The 23,120-nt window shown below is 44.4% G+C and overlaps 1 long non-coding RNA gene and 1 pseudogene across 1 annotated transcript; one reads left to right on the top strand and one right to left on the bottom strand.

Annotated features, from left to right (window-relative positions):
• Positions 1-3,754: 3,754 nt before the first annotated feature.
• LOC147303124 (uncharacterized) lies at positions 3,755-4,483 on the top strand. The gene is made up of 3 exons (XR_015126894.1): positions 3,755-3,806; positions 4,057-4,145; positions 4,258-4,483. It is a non-coding gene; the product is annotated as an uncharacterized LOC147303124 (long non-coding RNA).
• Positions 4,484-14,654: 10,171 nt separating this feature from the next.
• Positions 14,655-23,120, bottom strand: part of LOC147303125 (uncharacterized) — a 53,142-nt pseudogene continuing 44,676 nt past the window's right edge.

Below are 23,120 nucleotides of genomic sequence, written 5' to 3' on the forward strand. Positions count from 1 at the left end.
GTCTTATATTTACAACCACTGTCAGATCTGTCAGCTTTAGCGCCTACACAATTTCGACAAATTTAAAATAACCGCCCAGCGGATAAACTCCCTGAGTTTTTTGCGACCAATTAACCAGTATCAGACTTTAACTGTTTCTGGCCTCATCTCTAAAATCCCTAACACAATTTAAAAGCGTCAACCAACCCAAACTTTGCCTGAAGCTCTATTTTTGGCGTTTCCCAGCCAAGGCTTTCCCCGAAGTTTTAAGTTAAAGTTACACGCCCGAAGTCCAACTTCTTCTGACCAAAAAAGCGCAGGTACCGTTCCAAACGGTAAGGAGACTCTAACTCCTAGCTTCATTCCAGGATGCCCTGTACCCCACAGTTAAGCCAAACTGAACTAACCCTGTTCGCCGACAGGTCAATGTCGCGCGTCCACGACAAGGAGGGAGCATAACCTCCGGGCTCTGCGCTTCCTAGCAGACTCGAACTGCCGTTCTAGAATAATTTATAATACTTTGAAACAACAATCAACACCCAACACAAGTGTATGACTGAGGCAGATCTACCCTGATGGACAATGGGGACTCTAACCCACAAAATGACCAACCAAGGTCTGACCTAATGACCAACCGGGACTTTAACCCACAAAATGACCAAATTTCCTACCAAACTACTTGAGACTCTAACTCAATTTCTTTGGGACTTCAACCCAGTATTTAAACTTTTCCTGGCAGACTCTAACTGCTTTAGCAGACTTTACTGCTTTCATTTCTTCTTAGCAGAACTCTAACTGCTTCAACTCATGAGATTTTTCATCAAAATCAAAACAGACATCCACCAGTAATTTCAGTGAGTAGACTTAAATTTTATCATGTCCAATTTGGCACACTTTGGAAATAATTCAACAGGTAGTGCCTTACCTTTGGATCAGCCGGCTTATGTCCACTCACTTCGACCACTGGAATTCATGTCTGCCCGTCAGACCACCTAAGACCAAATTTCTCCATCTACACCTTCAATTCTCCCTCCTCAACCACCGGACGAGCCCCCAAATGTTAAGGTTCAAAATTGAGGAAGGAGAATACAAACCACCCATGGTCCAGGAGCTCTTGGTCAAACAATGATTTTAATGAATACACACGTGTGGGAAGACAACTCTGTATGCAGACAGCAAGTAGTCTTCAACTTAATCAAAGCATGAACAGATATTTTATAGCATCAGGGTTTGATTTACTGACGCCCCTTCATGCGTCACAGATACATTTTATACATAGATCAGATCAACACCACAATGACTTTTAACCCAGAAGATCATCTTCTATTTTCATGGCTGGTACTTTCCGTTCTTGTCTTAAAGTGAATCGTTCCTCTTTCTTACCGAGACATGACTAATCTCTCCTCTAAATAAATCTAACTCATGTGTGTGTGTATGTTGACCTCACATGCTCTCTGTGTCACCTCTTCACCTACTAACTGTCTGTGTCTCGTCCTCAAATGCTCTTTCTCAATTCACCTGTTGCACTTCTGACCTTTCACCAGACCAGAGGCTCACTGAGACTATATGTATGTCTTCTACTAAATAAATGTTTTAACCAAGAACTTCTACTAAAACCTTAATATAAAATGACCTGATATAAGTGTTTTGTAAGCATGTATTGCAATTCCTTCTATGGCTCCAAGTCACTTGCACAATAGATTGTCCGGACATCGCGCCGAACAAAGCTTCCAACCCCCAATTAATTGACCGAGCTCCAACTCTTTAATAAGCACAGATATGCATTGTGTATAAAATAGTCATAACTGCACCTGAAATACAAGGTCAACATAATAACTGTATGCATAACATCTTAAGGCCTTCTTAAAGCTATCTGTTACATTGTTAAAGCCTCGTCTTAGCCTGCTGCTCAAAATAACTTCCTGCTTCTGCAAACTCTCTGCAAGCCTGTTTCCTGTCAGCCTGTGACTTTTAGCCTTTCTGAAAGACACACACTGTTCAACCCCTGAATGCAATATAAACTCCAGATTATATTATTAATGCAATGGTAATAATGATGATTATTTAACAATAGCAGTAAAATAATTTCCCTGCTCCACACAACACAAAACCAATGTTGAAACAACATTGAAATACTGATGAAACCTTACACTGACATTGAATTAACATTGATTCACTGTTGTTCTGTCATCGTTGATTGTTGATCTATTTATAGTTGACAAGGTGACAACAATCACGTTGAAAAATCATCAATTTATGGTTGAGCGGGAAATCAAAGCTGCTACCATTGGACTATTCCGCAGCACCCCTATCACATTGGTACATCCCTCCAGGTAACCATTGTCTTGTACAGTAGAGCGGGACATTAGATTTACTCTCAGCGGAATTGACCGGAGAAGGCATCAGTTCATGCACTGCACTGGCCTGCACCACGATTAGTATAAGGTAAGAATGAATGACTTTTGTTCTATTCGTTATTTCCACGGTCGCATTTGAATAACAGTAAAAAAAACAAACAAACTTGTTAATGTAAAGTTTCGGATAAAATGTGGGAGCCCGAAATTGTGTCTACTTTCATCTTACAATCCGGCAACAAATAAATTGCACTGTGAACAAAGTCTATCAACAAAGAAAACATTTTCGTTTCATACTTTTCCGTTATATTCCCTTACAAAGCTAGCTTTAACGCTTCGAGGGTTCCTTTGTTCTTGCCGTCGCCTCGACGCTTGACGCAGACTTTCGCTCTGTTGCTTTTTAGCATAGTACTACAAAAAATTGTAAATATGATTGATAAACGTAAAGGTAACTGTATAAATGTGTTCAATGACTTTGTTACTTTTAATGATTGGAGAGCACCCGCTTCGATTCGCACTCAATTCAAACTTTACGTTGCACGCTCACCTACCTTTACGTTGCACGCTCACCTACCTTGCTTTTGCACCTTTTGTCCACACGTAAACTGCGTTTTTGTTAACTGAAAACTGAGATTTTTAAAGACGCCTGCCAGGGCGGATATTTTCGAAAACTCCGTTTAGCATTTATGTGTGGACGAGGAAGACGGAGAAAACGCAGCGTCAAAGGTGTGCGCCTATTTTGACGCCACACTGTGCGCCAAGTTTTTGCCTCGGTGCCATGAATTCCTACAATGGCAGACTTAGAGAAAATACAGTTAATTTTATTATCTTCAGTGTTTAAATGCTTACATATACACACGCAGTTGTATGTAAAAAAAAAAAAGAGTTTGTTTTATCGGGTTTGCTTGTAATTGTTGCCTATATACATTTTAAGCTATTATTTATTATTTAGTTCAATCAATAGATCAAGTTTTGTAGTGACTATGAAATATATTGTAATTATCTGTTTCCTGTTTATCCTAGACAGGACAAAAAAGGACTCCAAATTTTAAAAAAAAGATAAAAATGAAAGACTGGTGCATTGTGCAGTTTAGCACTGGTGGTACAGAAATAGTCCCTAGATCATGGATAAATGGAGAGAAATTGTCATGGCCTCCATATCCTCCATGAGACACATTCAGGATCCACGACGCAGTAAAGAGGAGAGTTCATCCTGGTGCAACATGGCTCACCTATGCACCAGTCCGACTTCTAATAAGCCATGGTGGGTATCATCTGGATTGGTGTTGTATAAATGTAACAATAACAAGTTTTTCGTGTCCTAATTTATGTCTGGCCATACATTGTGTTTGTACTTCCAGACACATTTCACGAAGCAGAACGCAGTCTTCAGAAATATCTAAGTGAACACTGTGACACGTCTGACCTTCAGTCCGAAGCTGAAACTCAGACCAGTCATAAAAGAAAGCACAAGTAAAACTGTTTTTATTTCACAAACATATCTTTGATTGCTAAGAATTTATGATCTTGTCTTTTATACATATCTGCATAAATGCAAAACCGTGTACACTTGTGCACTTCAAAAATTCCTTGTATACTGTACCTTCTTGCACATCTCCGTTTCCTGTGTGTGTTGTTATAAATCAAACTGTAACTTCAGGAAAAAATATTCCAAAAGCACATTTGTAATTACTTATGACCATTTTCAACTTTTTTTCTTTAGACCAAATCCCCTGTACACATATAGTGACTCAGAGGATGAGCAGCCCACAAAAAAATGGTTTCCCCAGGCCCCTCGAGTGAAAATACCAGGTAATAAAATACTGTCTAGTGTCTTTGTACATATCTGTGTGTGACACAAGGAGACTTTTGACAAGTTGTCTGTATTCTTAAATACTTAAAAAAAATTATCTTTTTCTGTCAGACCTGACGAGAGCTGTTAACGAACTCCGTGAGGAGGTCAGAGCCATCCGCAATACCGGCTGCAATGAATCGGTAGATGCTGGGGTACTGCCTCTGGATTTGCCCTTGCACAACATTGAGGAGCTAAACAATGCAGAGCCAGCTCTTCAATCACAAGAGGCAAATAAGGCAATGGTAAGTATATAAAGGTTATGTACACTTTGTAACTATAAAGTGTAATAGCTGTCAGATGTGATTTAAATACATAACAACGACCTGTTGATTAAACACACAAGCACTTGCATACACATTTAAGACATGAGACACGCTAATTCCATCTCTTAAAATGTGTCTATAGGTGAGACGCTTTGCCTTGATTGGAGGGACCACACTGGAGGTGCGAGTCCGCCGTGTAATGACTTATGCTATTACAAACGAGCTGGCCTCGGTACTAAACTGGGCAGGGAAAAAAACCAAGGACCAGACAAAGCAAAAAAGGGCATTTAAAGATACAGCGCTCTGCAAATGCATATTTGGTAAGTTTTACCGTTTTTTTGCTATATTACTTTTTCTTTCTTAATAACAAGACTTTCATGTCCGGTTAATCTGGAGATGGAGTCTTTGGTCTTTGGCTTGTTTAGTCCTCGGGTTGTAGTTTGTACAGCCCGAGGACCCCATGTTTATTTTGTTTTAAAGGATACACGGCACACCATGCTAATAAGACTTATCACTTTTTCCACTCATAGCTCTTTGGGAATCAAATGCAGCAGTTTGCAGATTTACGCCTGGTGACTTTCATGTTTATCAGCCTAGGAGTTTACATACTTTCTCCCCGCTGAAGACAGTTAAAAAGAGCTTATTCATGTGCTCTAATTCACTTTTTTTGTTTGTGTGTGTGTGTGTGTATTTTTGTCCTAGATGGCCTGACGCAGCAGTTAGGGGCAAACTCTATGTCCGAGTTTGTCTTTGCACAAGCAGTGCAGAAATGGCTCCGATACGCCCCAGATCGTTTGGGTGGTGCAGGACGCACATCATGCATCCCCATCCCAGAGTAAAAAATTACAATCTTCTGTGAAACATATAAATGTAAATAGGAAACTGTCTTTTAATAAAGTATTTAGCAAACGAAACATGCCTATTGACCTTTTTTTGTTTATTTTTTTCTCTGTTACATCACATGCAATGCTTTCTTATTTTAGGATATTAATATTGACATGATACATTGTGAGACATTTGTTTTTTGTTTTTTTTATAAAGGGTGTCCAATTTGAGGAATAAGTACAATTATGTGTTTAGGTGGTTGAAGTATTGATGGAAACATGCAGTAGTTTAGTATTGGTTAAAATACCTATAAAGAAAGGTAGATTTCCAGTCATGATTTAACTGTTTTAATAAAAAGCAACTGTGCGAAAGAGGTGGAAAATCAACACCATAGCTCACCCCCAATTTTGTTGATGTTGTGTTGTATATATTTATACAACACAACATCAACAAAGTCTTTCTTTTAAAAGTTCTAGCTGAAACCAAACCTGTGATCGTATAGTAGCAGTATTATTTATTTATTTTTTTCTATACAACAGCATCAATTAAAACTTATACTTAACAGCGCCTACCTGGTACAAAGAAAACAGCACACAGTCTTCATTAACAGTGTGCAAAGCAACTGCAACATTCAGTTCTGTTAAAAAGAATTAGAACAATTACAATCTCATAGAGAAGCACATACACATAGCCTTTAAGCATGTTAAAGTGGCAAACACTCAGTTTTCTCTTTCATCAGGAGTTTTTATTGCATAGCTAGTGTCACTTATCTTTTTGTCCACCTCAAAGGGACCGGAAAACTGAGCATGGAGGCTAGACCCAACTAAAGGAAGCAACACCAGAACTTTTTCACCAGGAGCAAAATGTCGGACCACCGTCTTTTTGTCATACCGGGCTTTCATGTTGCCTTGAGGTTGTTCCAAATTGTCACGGGCCAACTGACATGCACGGAAAAGACGCGCTTTAAAACTGCAAACATAATCTAACACATTATGTTCGGCTTGCTGCGACTCGGATAACCACTTTTCTTTAAGCAGTCGCAGGGGACCGCGCACAGTGTGTTCAAAAACTAAGTCAGCCGGACTAAATCCAAGGGATTCCTGAGTGGTTTCTCTAACAGCAAAAAGCAAAAGTGGAAGTCCCTCAGCCCATTCTTTACCGGATTCAAGGCAGTATTTGCGCAACATAGTTTTTAGGGTTTCATGAAATCGTTCCAGTGCACCCTGACTGGGTAACCCAAAAGTTGAAAAGAATTTTGTGAGGGCTTTCACAACGTTCTTTGCCTTTAATGAACGTAATGGAATTGCCTCTGGAAAACGAGTGGCAGCACAACGGGTCCACACAGTCCAGCCGCGCTGGAATCGGGTGAAGAGGCGCTGGCGGAATCAGTTTATTTGGCTTTCCCACTACCTGGCAAGTATGACATGAGCGACAATATTTCACCACATCCAATCACATTCTTCTGCACCTCTGTGGTTGTAAAAGCAGTTGTATGTGAGTGTCAACTGTTAGTTGTGTTAGATTACCACTGTCAAGTTTAATAATCAAATTGGATATTTATGTTGATTGGTTACATTACAAGGAGATATCAGACCCCATAAAACCACAGTCATATAGTCTGGATTATCAGAATCACTCAGACTTTTGCTTTAAAATATCATAATTTTTATGCGTATATACTCTCTCTGTGTGTGTTTATATACAACTGCAGGATGTCACTCAATATTCTCCCACAGTTTGTGCTTGCTTGTTTTGTCTTCCAAATACTGCACGGTCTTTAATTTACAAAATGTGATGAGAGAACTATTGTGAGTTGCAGCAAAATTAAAAAAAAGCTGAATAAGTTAGTATTAACACTGACTATTGTAGAGAAATTATTATTATGAGAAATTATTCTCATCCTTTTTTTTTTTTTTTTTTTTTGCCTGTCCCGTTTGGCTCTTTTGCCCTCAGAATTATTGTCTAAAGGCAAAGAAAGATGCCCAACGGATTTACTTTACCAAATTGACCATCCCAGCCTTGCCGTAATGGTCCATTTGATTCATCTTTTATTGTTTATTTTATTTTCACTTACTGAATACGGGACAGACTTGACTGGGGGAAAGAAGGGGAGAAAGAAAGAGGGAAAGAGAAACAGCTGAGAAGAGGGACGGGGGAGAAGGGCAAAAAACAAAAACCAACAGAATGGGCAGAAAAAAAAAAGAAAAAGCATATGGATCACCTGCTGAGAAAGAAAAAAGAAAACAAGCAGAAGAGAACAAGAGTAATAGAATAAACAGCATCACAATGATATATGGGAATATGACAGTAAATACTAAATATTAAACATTATTGTGCAGCACATAAGATCAACAGAACACAGTGTGCTTTGAGGTAGGAGCCAAAAAGGGTGTAGTTTGTGGGTGTGATCACCCGTGTGTACACCTGTGAGCATGGACGCGCTTCTTTTTTTTTTTTAAAAGGTTCCTCCATGTAATGATCTGCTAGAGGGTGTGGGGGGGCCACAGCCCCGTCCTCCAGGGCATGAAGCAGGTATGGAGGAGATCAAAACTCCAGACATCCAGAGGCCCCCAGAACACAAGAGACCAAGGAAGACCAACAGAGGGGCAGCTGCGCCACTGTCCCAGAAAGAGCTGAGGAGAGTCCCAGATGAGGGCTCACTCAGCAGCCGCGGAGCAGAAGCCAGGGGGAGTTGCAGTGACGCGCCCGTGAGCTCCGCCGGCAGCCAGCCGTGCCTGAGTGACCAAGCCCCAGGCCGAGAGGCCGGGGGCACCCCACCTCCGAAGTGGCCCGAGCGAGCCCCAGACTCCAGGCCCCGATAAGCGGCCGCCAAGGAGTGAGCCGGTGTGTACCTGGACGCCCATCCCCGGACACAAAGAACCACCAACGCACCGATGTCTGAGGGAGTCCGCCACTGGCAGGGGACGTGGTGGTGGGGGGAGATAGGCCTCCAAACCTTGGAGGGCCTGAGATGTCCCCAGAGAGGTGGCGCCTGACACCCAACCTGACATATAGACACAGACATACAGGCACACACAGATACAAACATCCATTCCCACCCTCATGCTCTCATATGCACTTACTCCACACTCAACCAACGTGGAGACAGACATAAAGAGACGCTGTACACACGATCACACTCCCCAAGCGTACTCTACAAACCAGGTCTAGGTACCCTTGCCCCTGGAGGGGGGAACTGCACCCAGACCCAGGTGGTGTTACCCTTTTCCCTGCGGTGGGGGGGAGACCGCCCCGACTCCGCAGCAGCAGGGAGGCCCCACACTCCAGACTGCAGTCGGACGGCCAACTCCTCCTCCTAGCCCCCCTGCTCCAGCAGGTCGCAGAGAACGGGGGTGAGAGAAGACTCCAAACCTCCCTCCACCCGCTCATTGTAGTGTTGATGCATGTGTGTTCTAAGGTGCATTTAAAACCCAGGAGGGCATGGAGCTACCTGCCAGAGAGCAGCAGGTAAGCGCATGGTCCCTCCTGCTAGCCCTCAATGTCTACGTGTATTTAACATTGAGAGGTGGGCACCGACGCCAGGGGTGGGGTGTACACCCTGATGGTACTTTGGATTCCGTGTATCGTGCCCACCCCCAAGATCCTACATGTATGTGTAATGAGAGTGTGAGTAATGTGAATGTCTAAGTTGTGGGATAAAATTGAGGCAGAAGCAGCCAGAAGGGGACAGGGGGGGGGGGGGGGGGGGTTGCCTCCTCTGCACCCTGGTGACATACCCCAACTCCAAGGTCCTGCATGTGTGGGTGGTTGTGGTGGAGCGGGAAGAGGGAGGCAGCTGGAGATGGGGAGGGAAGGAAGGGAGGGGCAAGTGATCCCTCCCTGGGGCCAGCTCCCCCGCTGACCCCAGTAGGCACCCCCATACTCGCGACCCACCAGGGAAAGGGGGCCCAGGCCCATCCAGACCGGGGCCCAGCGCAACAGCGCCTCCCGGCCCCACAGAGGCCGGGACAGTCCACCCAACCCCACCACAGAGAAAACTGCACCCACCCCACCATCCACTCATCTTCCAGACTACATGAGACAATAGACGCCCAGGCTGAGATCTTCCTCCACCTCTCCTGTATCTCCCCCTCCTGCAGAGAGAGCCCCTGAGGAGAGGAAAGCTCCTGCAAGATGTGACAATCTTCCCCACCAGTTGAAGAGCCCCCCAGGTGGCTCGATGCACCGGCGGCACCCTGCTCCAGGGCTGGGCCCCCATGCACCCACCCGCCCACAACCCCGGCAACACACCAACCAGGACCCAAGCCCCCGAGGCCCCAGCCCGGGCCCCAGCCCAGAGACGGAGCGCCCCCAGAACCTCACGCCCATCCCGGACCCACCCAGGGGCAGCCAGGCTACCAGGTCAGTAACCCACGTCCGTCAGCACAGACCCTCCCCTAGCCCCGCTGCACGCAGCCGCGAGGAAACAGTCACCTGAGAGCCAACAGAGCCCCTAACCGGACATGACCGCTACCCCGGGTTGAGCCCCCCAAGGAAGATGCCTCCGGGGAACCCCCCGACGCCCTAAGCCTGTCCCTACCCCCACACCAATCACAACAGTGAAGGTGGGACCAAACTATGACCCCCCACCCCCACTAGGTGATGGAGCTGATCAAAGGAGCCCAGAGCAATTGATCTGATGTGGTGGCAGAGGCTGTATCAAGACTAATGTAATCTAATAGATAATTTCTATATTGGTTAGAATTAAGATTATTTTTATTTTTCCAGTTCATGAGGACTGTTTTCTTGGCTATGCATAGGGCAGTGAAAACCATATGGGCTATATTCTTTTCTGAAGTGACATTATCTAAGCTGCCCAACAAACACACTAAGGGGGAAGTTGGAATGTTACATTTCAGACACTTCGATAAGTCTTCACATATCTCGCGCCAAAACTTCTGAACTGGTGGACAGAACCAAAGAGCGTGGATATAATTGTCCGGTGAATTGGTTTGGCAGTGTGAGCAGTTGTTGGTAGACGTAAAGCCCATCTTGAACATTCGATGACCTGTATAGTGCACTCTATGTAATATTTTGTATTGAATTAATTGAAGACTGGGATTTCTAATTAGATGAAAGGTTTTTAAGCAAATCTGAGACCAGAAGTTTAGGTCTAAGTTAACTGATAAATCCGCTTCCCATTTTGCAATAGGAAGTGATATTGATTCATCTGTTTTAGAAAGCATTCTGTATATTTTGGAAAGTAATTTGGGGGTTTTAAGAGTAAGAAATTGAACCACACTTGGTGGTGTTTGTAGTTCAACTTGACCCGGTTTAAATTTCTTTTTTACTATGGATTTAATTTGTTGATATTCTAAAAATCTTTTCTTGTTGATCCCATATTGTGTAACTAGTCCGTCAAATGGAATAAATTCTGTTCCTTCTAGTATATGTTCTAAATATTTGATTCCTTTACCACTCCAATCTGAAAAGTTTATCATATTATTGTTTTGTAATATGTCAGGGTTGTTCCAGATAGGTGTACGTTTGCATGGGATTAATGAAGACGCCGTCAATTTTAGAAACTCCCACCATGCTGTCAGAGAAGAGCTGATGTTGATGCTTTTAAAGCATTCATGTCGTTGGATGTTTGAGCTGATAAATGGTAGGTCTGAGATCTCTAGATTATTGCAGAGTGCTTGTTCTACATCTAGCCAAGGTTCATCTAAGAGGGTGTGTTTTAGCCATCCTGAGATAAATTGAAGCCTGTTGGCTAAGAAGTAGTGCTGAAAGTTAGGCAGTTCTAGTCCTCCTTTATCCTTGGTCTTTTGTAGTGTTTTTAAGCTTATACGTGGGGGTTTATTTTTCCAAAGGAATTTGGACATACATGAATCTAGAGATCTGAACCAATCTTGTGGCGGTTTAGTTGGGATCATTGAGAATAAATAATTAATTTTTGGTAAGACCATCATTTTTATAGCGGCAACCCTTCCCATGAGTGATATGGGTAGACATTTCCATCTAGCCAGATCATCTTCTACCTTCTTTAAAAGTGGGATATGGTTTAATTTAGTTAGATCTGCAAGCTTGGGAGAAACATTAATACCTAAATATTATATATTTCCCGATTGCAGTGGTGTAGAAGAGGAATTATGGAGGGAGCAATTAATCGGTAGAACTGTAGATTTTGGCCAGTTAATTGAGTAATCTGATATTCTTGCAAAAGAGTTTATCAATTCAATCACCCCAGAGATATTGGTTTGTGAATTTTGGAGAAAGAGTAACACATCATCCGCATAAAGGCTGATTTTATGTTCCACGTTCTTGCATTTTATGCCCTTAATTACTGAATTCTGTCTAATTGCTGCTGCTAGTGGTTCAATAAAAATTGCAAACAGTGAAGGGGAGAGTGGGCATCCCTGCCTGGTGCCCCTCAAGAGACAGAAGCTGGAGGATGTCTGGTCATTTGTTCTAACACAAGCTGTTGGGGAATTATATAATATTTTTAACCAGTTTATGAAAGAGGATCCAAAACCAAATTTGTGTAAAGTTGCAAATAGAAATTTCCAGTTAACTCTGTCAAATGCTTTTTCTGCGTCTAAAGAGAATATTGTAGTTTCTAGGTTTTTACTGTATGAGTAGTCTATCAAATTAAGTAATCTACGTGTATTTGTTGATGAGTGCCTACCTTTTATGAAACCAGTTTGGTCAGGATGAATTAAGAGGGGGGTTATTTTCTCCAGTCTCTTTGAGAGAGCTTTGCAGATTATTTTAAGGTCTACATTTATAAGGGATATTGGACGATAGCTTGAGGGATATACAGGGTCTTTGCCTGGTTTTAGCAGGAGATTAATGTTTGCAGAATTCATATTTGATGGAAGTCTGCCCTTTTCTTTAATTTCCAACAACGTTCTGTAGAAAACTGGTGCTAGAATCGACCAGCATTCTTTGTAGAATTCTGCAGGAAAGCCATCTGGACCTGGAGCCTTATTATTGGGCATACTTATCAGGGCTTCCTGGAGTTCACCTGGTGTCAGTGGTGAATCCAGTGCCATTGCTTGAGTGTCCAATAATTTTGGAAGAGTTATGTTGTCCAAAAACTGATCAATTTCTTTTTTAGACGGGTTTATTTGTGGTGAATACAACGTTTTATAGAAATCCCTGAAAATGTTGTTTATTTGTATCGGGTCATATATTGTGTTCCCAGATGAATCTTGAACAGCACATATAGTTGTTTTTTCTTTCTTTATTTTTAGCTGGTTTGCTAGAAATTGACCGGATTTATTACCGTGTTCGTAATTTTGTAGGCGTAGTCTTTGTACTAAGAATTTTGTTTTTTTATCAATTATCTCATTTAATTCTAGTTTTGTTTTGCGTATTTTGTTCAATGTTTCCTGATCTTGGTGGGACGCGTAGGCTTCTTCTAGTGATTTGATGTTTTTTTCTAATTCCTGAATATTTTTGTTTTCTTTTTTCTTTTTATGTGATGAGAAAGAAATTATTTTACCTCTCATCACAGCTTTCCCTGCTTCCCATAGAACAGAAGCTGATGTTTCGGGAGTGTCATTATAGTTCAAATATGAAGTCCACTCTTTTTTAAAATATTTAATAAAGTCTTCATCTTTAAGTAGTGATATATTAAATCTCCAGTTTTTTCTTGCCGTAGTATTATTCTTGTGCATTAGTGTTAAAGATACAGGACCATGATCGCTGACAGCTATAGGGTGAATCTCAGTGTCTGAAATGTCTTTCAGCAGTGAGCTGCTGACCAAAAAATAATCCAGACGAGAGTAGGAGTGATGGACATGTGAGAAAAAAGTATATTCCTTATAGGGGTGGGTTTTTATAATCGATTCATCGATTAAAATCGATTCTGGCTTGGATAACGTAAAATCGATTCATTTAAATCCTGAATCGATTTTTTTAATATAAATTTATTTTGCTTGAAATGCCAGAATCTTTGGTGACATCTCACAAAATTTCAAGAACCACCAAACAGTTAAGACAGTAAATGAGAGCAGGTACACGGATTCTGCACATAGACTTAAACACACAGTGCGACCCGCGGATCACAATCAGTTAGATGTCACCTTTCTCACGGTTGGGGCTGAAAGCCGACAGCTCGCTGATCCTGATGTTTCGGCGGGTCCGCGCTTTGTGTTTACGCCCTTTTTGCGCCGATTCTAAAGCTGTTAGTTTGATCTCTCTCCAAACAATATTGACCGAACCAGCAGCAAAAGAAGATCCAAACGATTCACATAAAATTGTCATGAATTCACTCTGACTTTTACTGTTTTGCTTCCACCGCGATGCACAGCTCTCTCTCTCTCTCCCTCTCTCTCTCTCTCTCTCTCTCTGTACTTCAAGAACAGTTTCCCTTTCTTCATTATTCGCTTGCTTGTTACGCACCAGTCTACCGTAGTTTACAGCGCTGTCAGCCGCTGTTTTTTTCCCTTTTACATTCTTCCGAAAAGAAAACCTCATTTCTGCTGTTCAATACTGAACAAATTTAAACTTTTTAAAATTATTCAAAATGCAAAACGCTTAACCGTGTCTCTAATAAAACCGCTGTAACTTCAGAGGTAATGTTCATATGTTGATTAATGGTTTTCTTTCGTTTTTGATGTACTGCAGAATATTTTTATAAAATCCCAGGCCAGGAAAACCACCTTCATGTTTTTCTGTGTTTTATCTTCAGCTACTTTGACACAAAGGCATCTGCTGTGATGCTCACACCTTTGATAAAGTCTTGCGTGTGTCAGCTTCCTTTTTATTGATACAAAAATATGTAAATGTACTGATTTGAATTATAATATTTCTGACTGTCAAAATTTCCTAGATTTAAATCGAATCGAATCGAATTAAATCGAATTAAATCGAATCGTGGATCGAATCGATTCAGGACCTTGTGAATCGGAATTGAATCGATTCTAGAAATCAGTGACGATACCCAGCCCTAATTCCTTACTGGTGGGGTGAAGGGAGCGCCATGCATCGCGAAGACCAAAGTCACTCATATACTGTTTGATTATATTTGTGGACTGCCAATTACGCTGAGTTCGCGCTGTATTGAGCCTATCCATGTCTTCATTTAGTCCAAGGTTGAGGTCGCCTCCAAGAACAAGTGTGCCATCTAAGTGTTCAGAGAGTGCACTGAAAAAACCGTGAAAGAATGAGGGATCATCAACATTGGGACCATATACACTTGCAATACATAGCTTTTTATCACGTATAGATAGTTTAATGATTAAGAATCTGCCCTTATTCTCATCCTTAAAAAGTCAGGGGACATTTATTAATCAATGCAAAAAGACTTTATTTATGATAGTTTTGAAAAGTGCCATGATAAGATCAGTGTTGAGATAGCAGACATTACAATATTTTTATCAGTTATCAAATCAAACGTTTGGATGATACATACACAAACATCATCTCGAGGAGGAAAACACTAAAACTGTTAAAATTAACTTTTCTCTGTCAAACCAAAAGTGATGAACCCACAATGAAGACAAATTAAAATTTACATACTTAATTATTTTACATTTCCACATGTATTTTGGTTTGTGACTTCATTTAACGAATGTGAACGTAAGAGAAAAATATTAAAAATATGAGCTAAGAACATGTGGTATTAGAGCCAGAACTAGGGACAAAAAGCTGAAGTTGTTAACAATAGCAGAGGAGGTGGTTTTTGTTGTGGTTGATGATTTAGTTGGGGTTGATGTTGCTGTACTTCGGGTTGTTGTTGGTGCAGTTGTGGTTGTTGTTTTCACAGTTGTGGTTTTTGTTGGGGCGGCAGTTGTGGTTGGCGCAGTTGTGGTTGTTGTTGGTGCAGTTGTGGTTGTTGTTTTCACAGTTGTGGCTTTTGTTGGGGTGGCAGTTGTGGTTGGCGCAGTTGTGGTTGTTGTTGGAGCAGCTGTGGCTGTTGTTGGGGCAGCTGTACTTGTTGTTGCAGCACCTATGGTTGAGGGTGCAGTTGGTATTGAGGTTGGAGCAGCTGTGGTTGTTGTTAGAGAAGCTGTAGTTGTTTTTGGAGCAGCTGTAGTTGTTTTTGGAGCAGCTGTGGTTGTTGTGGGTCCAGTTGTGGTTATTGTTGAGGCAACAGTTGTGGTTGTTGTTGGAGCATCTGTAGTTGTTGTTGGAGCAGCTGTCGTTGTTGTTGGAACAGGTCTAGTTGTTGTTGGAGCAGCTGTGGTTGTGGCCGCAGTTGTGGTTGTTGTTGGGGAGACAGTTGTGGTTGTTGTTGGGGAGACAGTTGTGGTTTTTGTTGGAGCAGCTGTGGTTATTGGTGGAGCAGCTGTGGTTGTTGTTGGTGCAGCTGTGGTTGTTGTGGCGAAAGTTGTGGTTGTTGTTGGGGCGACAGTTGTGGTTGTTCTTGGAACAGCTGTAGTTGTTGGAGCACCTGTACTTGAGGATCTAGTTGTTGTTGTTGGTGGCAAAGCTGTGGTTGTTGTTGGAGCAGCTGTAGTTGTTGTTGGAGCAGCTGTGGTTGTTGTGGGTGCAGTTGTGGTTGTTGTTGGAGCAGCTGTGGTTATTGTGGGTGCAGTTGTGGTAGTTGTTGGAGCAGCTGTAGTTGTTGTGGGTGCAGCTGTGGTTGAGGGTGTTGTTGTTGTTGTTGGGGAAGCTGTGGTTGATGTTGGAGCAGCTGTAGTTGTTGTTGGAGCAGCTGTGTTTGTTGTGGGTGCAATTGTGGTAGTTGTTGGGGAGACAGTTGTGGTTGTTGTTGGAACAGCTGTAGTTGTTGTTGGAGCAGCTGCAGTTGTGGCCACAGTTGTGGTTGTGGTTGTTGGAGCAGTTGTGGTTGTCTTTGGAGCAGCTGTAGTTGTTGTTGGAGCAGCTGTGGTTGTTGTGGGTGCAGCTGTGGTTGAGGGAGTGTTTGTTGTTGTTGTTGTTGAGGAAGCTGTGGTTGTTGTTGAGGCAGCTGTAGTTGTGGCCGCAGTTGTGGTTGTTGTTGGGGAGACAGTTGTTGTTGTTGTTGGCGCAGTTGTGGTTGTTGTTGGAGCACCTGTAGTTGTTGTTGGAGCAGTTGTGGTTGTTGTTGGGGCAGCTGTGGTTGTTGTGTGTGCAGTTGTGGCTGTTGTTGCTGTTGGGGAATCTGTGGTTGTTGTTGGAGCAGCTGTAGTTGTTGTTGGAGCAGCTGTGGTTGTTGTGGATGCAGTTGTGGTAGTTGTTGGGGCGAGAGTTGTGGTTGTTCTTGGAACAGCTGTAGTTGTTGGAGCACCTGTACTTGAGGGTGCAGTTGTTGTTGTTGGTGGCAAAGCTGTGGTTGTTGTTGGAGCAGCTGTGGTTGTTGTTGGAGCAGTTGTGGTTATTGTGGGTGCAGTTGTGGTTGTTGTTGGAGCAGCTGTGGTTATAGTGGGTGCAGTTTTGGTAGTTGTTGGAGCAGCTGTAGTTGTTGTGGGTGCAGCTGTGGTTGTGGGTGCAGTTGTGGTTGTTGTTGGGGAAGCTGTGGTTGTTGTTGGAGCAGCTGTAGTTGTTGTTGGAGCAGCTGCAGTTGAGGGTGTTGTTGTTGTTGTTGTTGAGGAAGCTGTGGTTGTTGTTGGGGAAGCTTTAGTTGTTGTTGGAGCAGCTGTGGTTGAGGGAGTTGTTGTTGTTGTTGTTGTTGTTGTTGTTGTTGTTGTTGAGGAAGCTGTGGTTGTTGTTGGGGCAGCTGTGGTTGTTGTTGGTGTAGTTGTGGCTGTTGTTAGGGCGGCAGTTGTGGTTGGCGCAGTTGTGGTTGTGTTTGTTGGAGCAGCGGTTGTTGTTGTTGGAGCACCTGTAGTTGAGGGTGCAGTTGTAGTTGTTGTTGGGGCAACAGTTGTTGTTGTTATTGGAGCAGCTGTAGTTGTTGTTGGAGCATTTTTGGTTGAGGCCGGAGTTGTGGTTGTTGGGGCAACAGTTGTGGTTGTTGTTGTTTGGGCAACAGTTGTGGTTGTTGTTGAAGCAGCTGTAGTTGTTGTTGGAGCAGCTGTGGTTGTTGTGGGTGCAGTTGTTGTAGTTGTTGGGGCGGCAGTTGTGGTTGTTGTTGGAACAGCTGTAGTTGTTGTTGGAGCACCTGTAGTTGATGGTGCAGTTGTTGTTGTTTTTGGGGAAGCTGTTGTTGTTGTTGGAGCAGCTGTAGTTGTTGTTGGAGCAGCTGTGGTTGTTGTGGGTGCAGTTGTGGTAGTTGTTGTGGCGACAGTTGTGGTTGTTCTTGGAACAGCTGTAGTAGTTGGAGCACCTGTACTTGAGGGTGCAGTTGTTGTTGTTGGTGGCAAAGCTGTGGTTGTTGTTGGAACAGCTGTAGTTGTTGTTGGAGCAGCTTTAGTTGAGGGTGCAGTTGTGGTTGTTGTTGGGGAGGCTGTGGTTGTTGTTGGAGCAGTTGAAGTTGTTGTTGGAGCAGCTGTGGTTGTTGTTGGAGCAGCTGTGGTTGTTGTGGGTGCAGTTGTGGTAGTTGTTGGAGCAGCTGTGGTTGTTGTTGGAGCAACTGTGGTTGAGGGTGCAGTTGGTGTTGTTGTTGGGGCAACAGTTGTTGTTGTTATTGGAGCAGCTGTAGTTGTTGTTGGAGCACCTGTAGTTGAGGGTGCAGTTGTAGCTGTTGCTGGGGAGGCTGTGGTTGTTGTTGGAGCAGCTGTAGTTGTTGTTGTAGCAGCTGTGGCTGTTGTGGGTGCAGTTGTTGTAGTTGTTGGGGCGGCAGTTGTGGTTGTTGTTAGGGCGGCAGTTGTGGTTGGTACAGTTGTGGTTGTGGTTGTTGGAGCAGCAGTTGTTGTTGTTGGAGCACCTGTAGTTGAGGTTGCAGTTGTAGTTGTTGTTGCTGTTGGGGAAGCTGTGGTTGTTGTTGGAGCAGTTGTAGTTGTTGTTGCTGTTGGGGAAGCTGTGGTTGTTGTTGGAGCAGCTGTAGTTGTTGTTGCTGTTGGGGAAGCTGTGGTTGTTGTTGGAGCAGCTGTAGTTGTTGTTGGAGCAGCTGTGGTTGTTGTTGGGGCAGCTGTGGTTGTTGTTGGTGCAGTTGTGGCTGTTGTTAGGGCGGCAGTTGTGGTTGGTACAGTTGTGGTTGTGGTTGTTGGAGCAGCAGTTGTTGTTGTTGGAGCACCTGTAGTTGAGGTTGCAGTTGTAGTTGTTGTTGCTGTTGGGGAAGCTGTGGTTCTTGTTGGAGCAGCTGTAGTTGAGGGTGCAGTTGTAGTTGTTGTTGCTGTTGGGGAAGCTGTGGTTCTTGTTGGAGCAGCTGTAGTTGTTGTTGGAGAAGCTGTGGTTGTTGTTGGAGCATTTGCAGTTGTGGCCAAAGTTGTGGTTGTTGTTGGCGCAGTTGCTGTTGTGGTTGTTGGAGCAACGGTTGTTGTTGTTGGAGCACCTGTAGTTGACGGTGCAGTTGTTGTTGTTGTTGCTGTTGGGGAAGCTGTGGTTCTTGTTGGAGCAGCTGTAGTTGTTGTTGGAGAAGCTGTGGTTGTTGTTGGAGCAGCTGTAGTTGTTGTTGGAGCAGCTGTGGTTGTTGTGGGTGCAGTTGTGGTTGTTGTTGGAGCAGCTGTGGTTATAGTGGGTGCAGTTTTGGTAGTTGTTGGGGAGACAGTTGTGGTTGTTGTTGGAACAGCTGTGGTTGTTGTTGGAGCAGCTGTAGTTGTTGTTGGAGCAGCTGTGTTTTTTGTGGGTGCAATTGTGGTAGTTGTTTGGGAGACAGTTGTGGTTGTTGTTGGAACAGCTGTAGTTGTTGTTGGAGCAGCTGCAGTTGTGGCCACAGTTGTGGTTGTTGATGGAGCAGCTGTGGTTGTTGTGTGTGCAGCTGTGGTTGAGGGTGTTGTTGGTGTTGTTGAGGAAGCTGTGGTTGTTGTTGGGGAAGCTGTAGTTGTTGTTGGAGCAGCTGTGGTTGAGGGAGTTGTTGATGTTGTTGTTGTTGTTGAGGAAGCTGTGGTTGTTGTTGGGGCAGCTGTGGTTGTTGTTGGTGCAGTTGTGGCTGTTGTTAGGGCGGCAGTTGTGGTTGGCGCAGTTGTGGTTGTGGTTGTTGGAGCAGCGGTTGTTGTTGTTGGAGAAGCTGTTGTTGTTGTTGGAGCAGCTGTAGTTGTTGTTGGAGCAGCTGTGGTTGTTGTGGGTGGAGTTGTGGTAGTTGTTGTGGCGACAGTTGTGGTTGTTCTTGGAACAGCTGTAGTTGTTGGAGCACCTGTACTTGAGGGTGCAGTTGTTGTTGTTGGTGGCAAAGCTGTGGTTGTTGTTGGAACAGCTGTAGTTGTTGTTGGAGCACCTGTAGTTGAGGGTGCAGTTGTAGCTGTTGCTGGGGAGGCTGTGGTTGTTGTTGGAGCAGCTGTAGTTGTTGTTGTAGCAGCTGTGGCTGTTGTTGGGGCAGCTGTGGTTGTTGTTGGTGCAGTTGTGGCTGTTGTTAGGGCGGCAGTTGTGGTTGGTACAGTTGTGGTTGTGGTTGTTGGAGCAGCAGTTGTTGTTGTTTGAGCACCTGTAGTTGTTGTTGGAGCAGCTGTGGTTGTTGTGGGTGCAGTTGTGGTAGTTGTTGGAGCAGCTGTGGTTGTTGTTGGAGCAACTGTGGTTGAGGCCGCAGTTGTGATTGTTGGGGCAACAGTTGTGGTTCTTGTTGTTTGGGCAACGGTTGTGGTTGTTGTTGGAGCAGCTGTAGTTGTTGTTGGAGCAGCTGTGGTTGTTGTGGGTGCAGTTGTGGTAGTTGTTGGGGCGGCAGTTGTGGTTGTTGTTGGAACAGCTGTAGTTGTTGTTGGAGCACCTGTAGTTGATGGTGTAGTTGTTGTTGTTGTTGGGGAAGCTGTGGTTGTTGTTGGAGCAGCTGTGGTTGTTGTTGGAGCAGCTGTGGTTGTTGTGGGTGCAGTTGTGGTTGTTGTTGGAGCAGCTGTGGTTATAGTGGGTGCAGTTTTGGTAGTTGTTGGAGCAGCTGTACTTGTTGTGGGTGCAGCTGTGGTTGAGGGTGTTGTTGTTGTTGGGGAAGCTGTGGTTGGTGTTGGAGCAGCTGTGTTTGTTGTGGGTGCAGTTGTGGTTGTTGTTGGAGCAGCTGTGGTTATAGTGGGTGCAGCTGTGGTTGAGGGAGTTGTTGTTGTGGTTGTTTTTGAGGAAGCTGTGGTTGTTGTTGGAGCAGCTGTAGTTGTGGCCGCAGTTGTAGTTGTTGTTGGAGCAGCTGTAGTTGTTGTGGGTGCAGCTGTGGTTGTGGGTGCAGTTGTTGTTGTTGTTGTTGGGGAAGCTGTGGTTGTTGTTGGAGCAGCTGTGGTTGTTGTGGGTGCAGTTGTGGTTGTTGTTGGAGCAGCTGTGGTTATAGTGGGTGCAGTTTTGGTTGTTGTTGGAGCAGCTGTAGTTGTTGTTGGAGCAGCTGTGTTTGTTGTGGGTGCAATTGTGGTAGTTGTTGTTGGAGCAGCTGTGGTTGTTGTTGGAGCAGCTGTGGTTATAGTGGGTGCAGTTTTGGTAGTTGTTGGAGCAGCTGTACTTGTTGTGGGTGCAGCTGTGGTTGTTGTGGGTGCAGTTGTGGTAGTTGTTGGAGCAGCTGTGGTTGTTGTTGGAGCAACTGTGGTTGAGGCCGCAGTTGTGATTGTTGGGGCAACAGTTGTGGTTCTTGTTGTATGGGCAACGGTTGTGGTTGTTGTTGGAGCAGCTGTAGTTGTTGTTGGAACAGCTGTGGTTGTTGTGGGTGCAGTTGTGGTAGTTGTTGGGGCGGCAGTTGTGGTTGTTGTTGGAACAGCTGTAGTTGTTGTTGGAGCACCTGTAGTTGATGGTGTAGTTGTTGTTGTTGTTGGGGAAGCTGTGGTTGTTGTTGGAGCAGCTGTAGTTGTTGTTGGAGCAGCTGTGGTTGTTGTTGGAGCAGCTGTGGTTGTTGTGGGTGCAGTTGTGGTTGTTGTTGGAGCAGCTGTGGTTATAGTGGGTGCAGTTTTGGTAGTTGTTGGAGCAGCTGTACTTGTTGTGGGTGCAGCTGTGGTTGAGGGTGTTGTTGTTGTTGGGGAAGCTGTGGTTGGTGTTGGAGCAGCTGTGTTTGTTGTGGGTGCAGTTGTGGTAGTTGTTGGGGAGACAGTTGTGGTTGTTGTTGGAACAGATGTAGTTGTTGTTGGAACAGCTGCAGTTGTGGCCACAGTTGTGGTTGTTGTTGGAGCAGCTGTAGTTGTTGTTGGAGCAGCTGTGGCTGTTGTTGGGGCAGCTGTGGTTGTTGTTGGTGCAGTTGTGGCTGTTGTTAGGGCTGCAGTTGTGGTTGTGGTTGTTGGAACAACTGTTGTTGTTGTTGTTGGAGCACCTGTAGTTGACGGTGCAGTTGTTGTTGTTGTTGCTGTTGGGGAAGCTGCGGTTGTTGTTGGAGCAGCTGTAGTTGTTATTGGAGCAGCTGTGGTTGAGGGAGTTGTTGTTGTTGTTGTTTTTGAGGAAGCTGTGGTTGTTGTTGGAGCAGCTGTAGTTGTGGCCGCAGTTGTAGTTGTTGTTGGAGCAGCTGCAGTTGTGGCCACAGTTGTGGTTGTTGTTGGAGCAGCTGTAGTTGTTGTGGGTGCAGCTGTGGTTGTGGGTGCAGTTGTTGTTGTTGTTGTTGGGGAAGCTGTGGTTGTTGTTGGAGCAGCTGTGTTTGTTGTTGGAGCAGCTGTGGTTGTTGTGGGTGCAGTTGTGGTTGTTGTTGGAGCAGCTGTGGTTATAGTGGGTGCAGTTTTGGTTGTTGTTGGAGCAGCTGTAGTTGTTGTTGGAGCAGCTGTGTTTGTTGTGGGTGCAATTGTGGTAGTTGTTGGGGAGACAGTTGTGGTTGTTGTTGGAACAGATGTAGTTGTTGTTGGAACAGCTGCAGTTGTGGCCACAGTTGTGGTTGTTGTAGAAGCAGCTGTGGTTGTTGTTGGAGCAGCTGCAGTTGTGGCCAAAGTTGTGGTTGTTGTTGGAGCAGTTGTGGTTGTTGTTGGCGAAGCTGTGGTTGTTGTGGCCTCAGCTGTGGTTGTTGTTGGAGCAGTTGTAGTTGTTGTTGGAGCAGCTGTGGTTGTTGTTGGAGCAGCTGTAGTTGTTGTTGGAGCAGCTGTAGTTGTTGTTGGAGCAGCTGCAGTTGTGGCCACAGTTGTTGTTGTTGTTGGAGCAGCTGTGGTTGAGGGTGTTGTTGTTTTTGTTGTTGAGGAAGCTGTGGTTGTTGTTGGGGCAGCTGTAGTTGATGTTGGAGCAGCTGTAGTTGTTGTTGGAGCAGCTGTGGTTGTTGTGGGTGCAGTTGTGGTAGTTGTTGGGGCGGCAGTTGTGGTTGTTGTTGGAACAGCTGTAGTTGTTGTTGGAGCACCTGTAGTTGATGGTGTAGTTGTTGTTGTTGTTGGGGAAGCTGTGGTTGTTGTTGGAGCAGCTGTAGTTGTTGTTGGAGCAGCTGTGGTTGTTGTTGGAGCAGCTGTGGTTGTTGTTCGAGCAGCTGTAGTTGTTGTTGGAGCAGCTGTGTTTGTTGTGGGTGCAATTGTGGTAGTTGTTGGGGAGACAGTTGTGGTTGTTGTTGGAACAGATGTAGTTGTTGTTGGAGCAGCTGCAGTTGTGGCCACAGTTGTGGTTGTTGTTGGAGCAGCTGTGGTTGTTGTGGGTGCAGTTTTGGTAGTTGTTGGAGCAGCTGTACTTGTTGTGGGTGCAGCTGTGGTTGAGGGTGTTGTTGTTTTTGTTGTTGAGGAAGCTGTGGTTGTTGTTGGGGCAGCTGTAGTTGTTGTTGGCGAAGCTGTGGTTGTTGTGGCCTCAGTTGTGGTTGTTGTTGGAGCAGTTGTGGTTGTTGTTGGAGCAGCTATAGTTGTTGTTGGAGCAGCTGCAGTTGTGGCCACAGTTGTTGTTGTTGTTGGAGCAGCTGTGGTTGAAGGTGTTGTTGTTTTTGTTGTTGAGGAAGCCGTGGTTGTTGTTGGGGCAGCTGTTGTTGTTGTTGGTGGCAAAGCTGTGGTTGTTGTTTGAGCAGCTGTAGTTGTTGTTGGAGAAACTGTGGTTGTTGTGGCCTCAGTTGTGGTTGTTGTTGGAGCAGTTGTGGTTGTTGTTGGAGCAGCT

Source organism: Aulonocara sp. 'chitande type north' Nkhata Bay, linkage group LG22 (genome assembly GCF_057382095.1).
Source record: "Aulonocara sp. 'chitande type north' Nkhata Bay isolate Kocher_YH1m ecotype deep benthic linkage group LG22, A_spYH_male_GT1.1, whole genome shotgun sequence".
Classification (NCBI taxonomy): domain Eukaryota; kingdom Metazoa; phylum Chordata; class Actinopteri; order Cichliformes; family Cichlidae; genus Aulonocara; species Aulonocara sp. 'chitande type north' Nkhata Bay.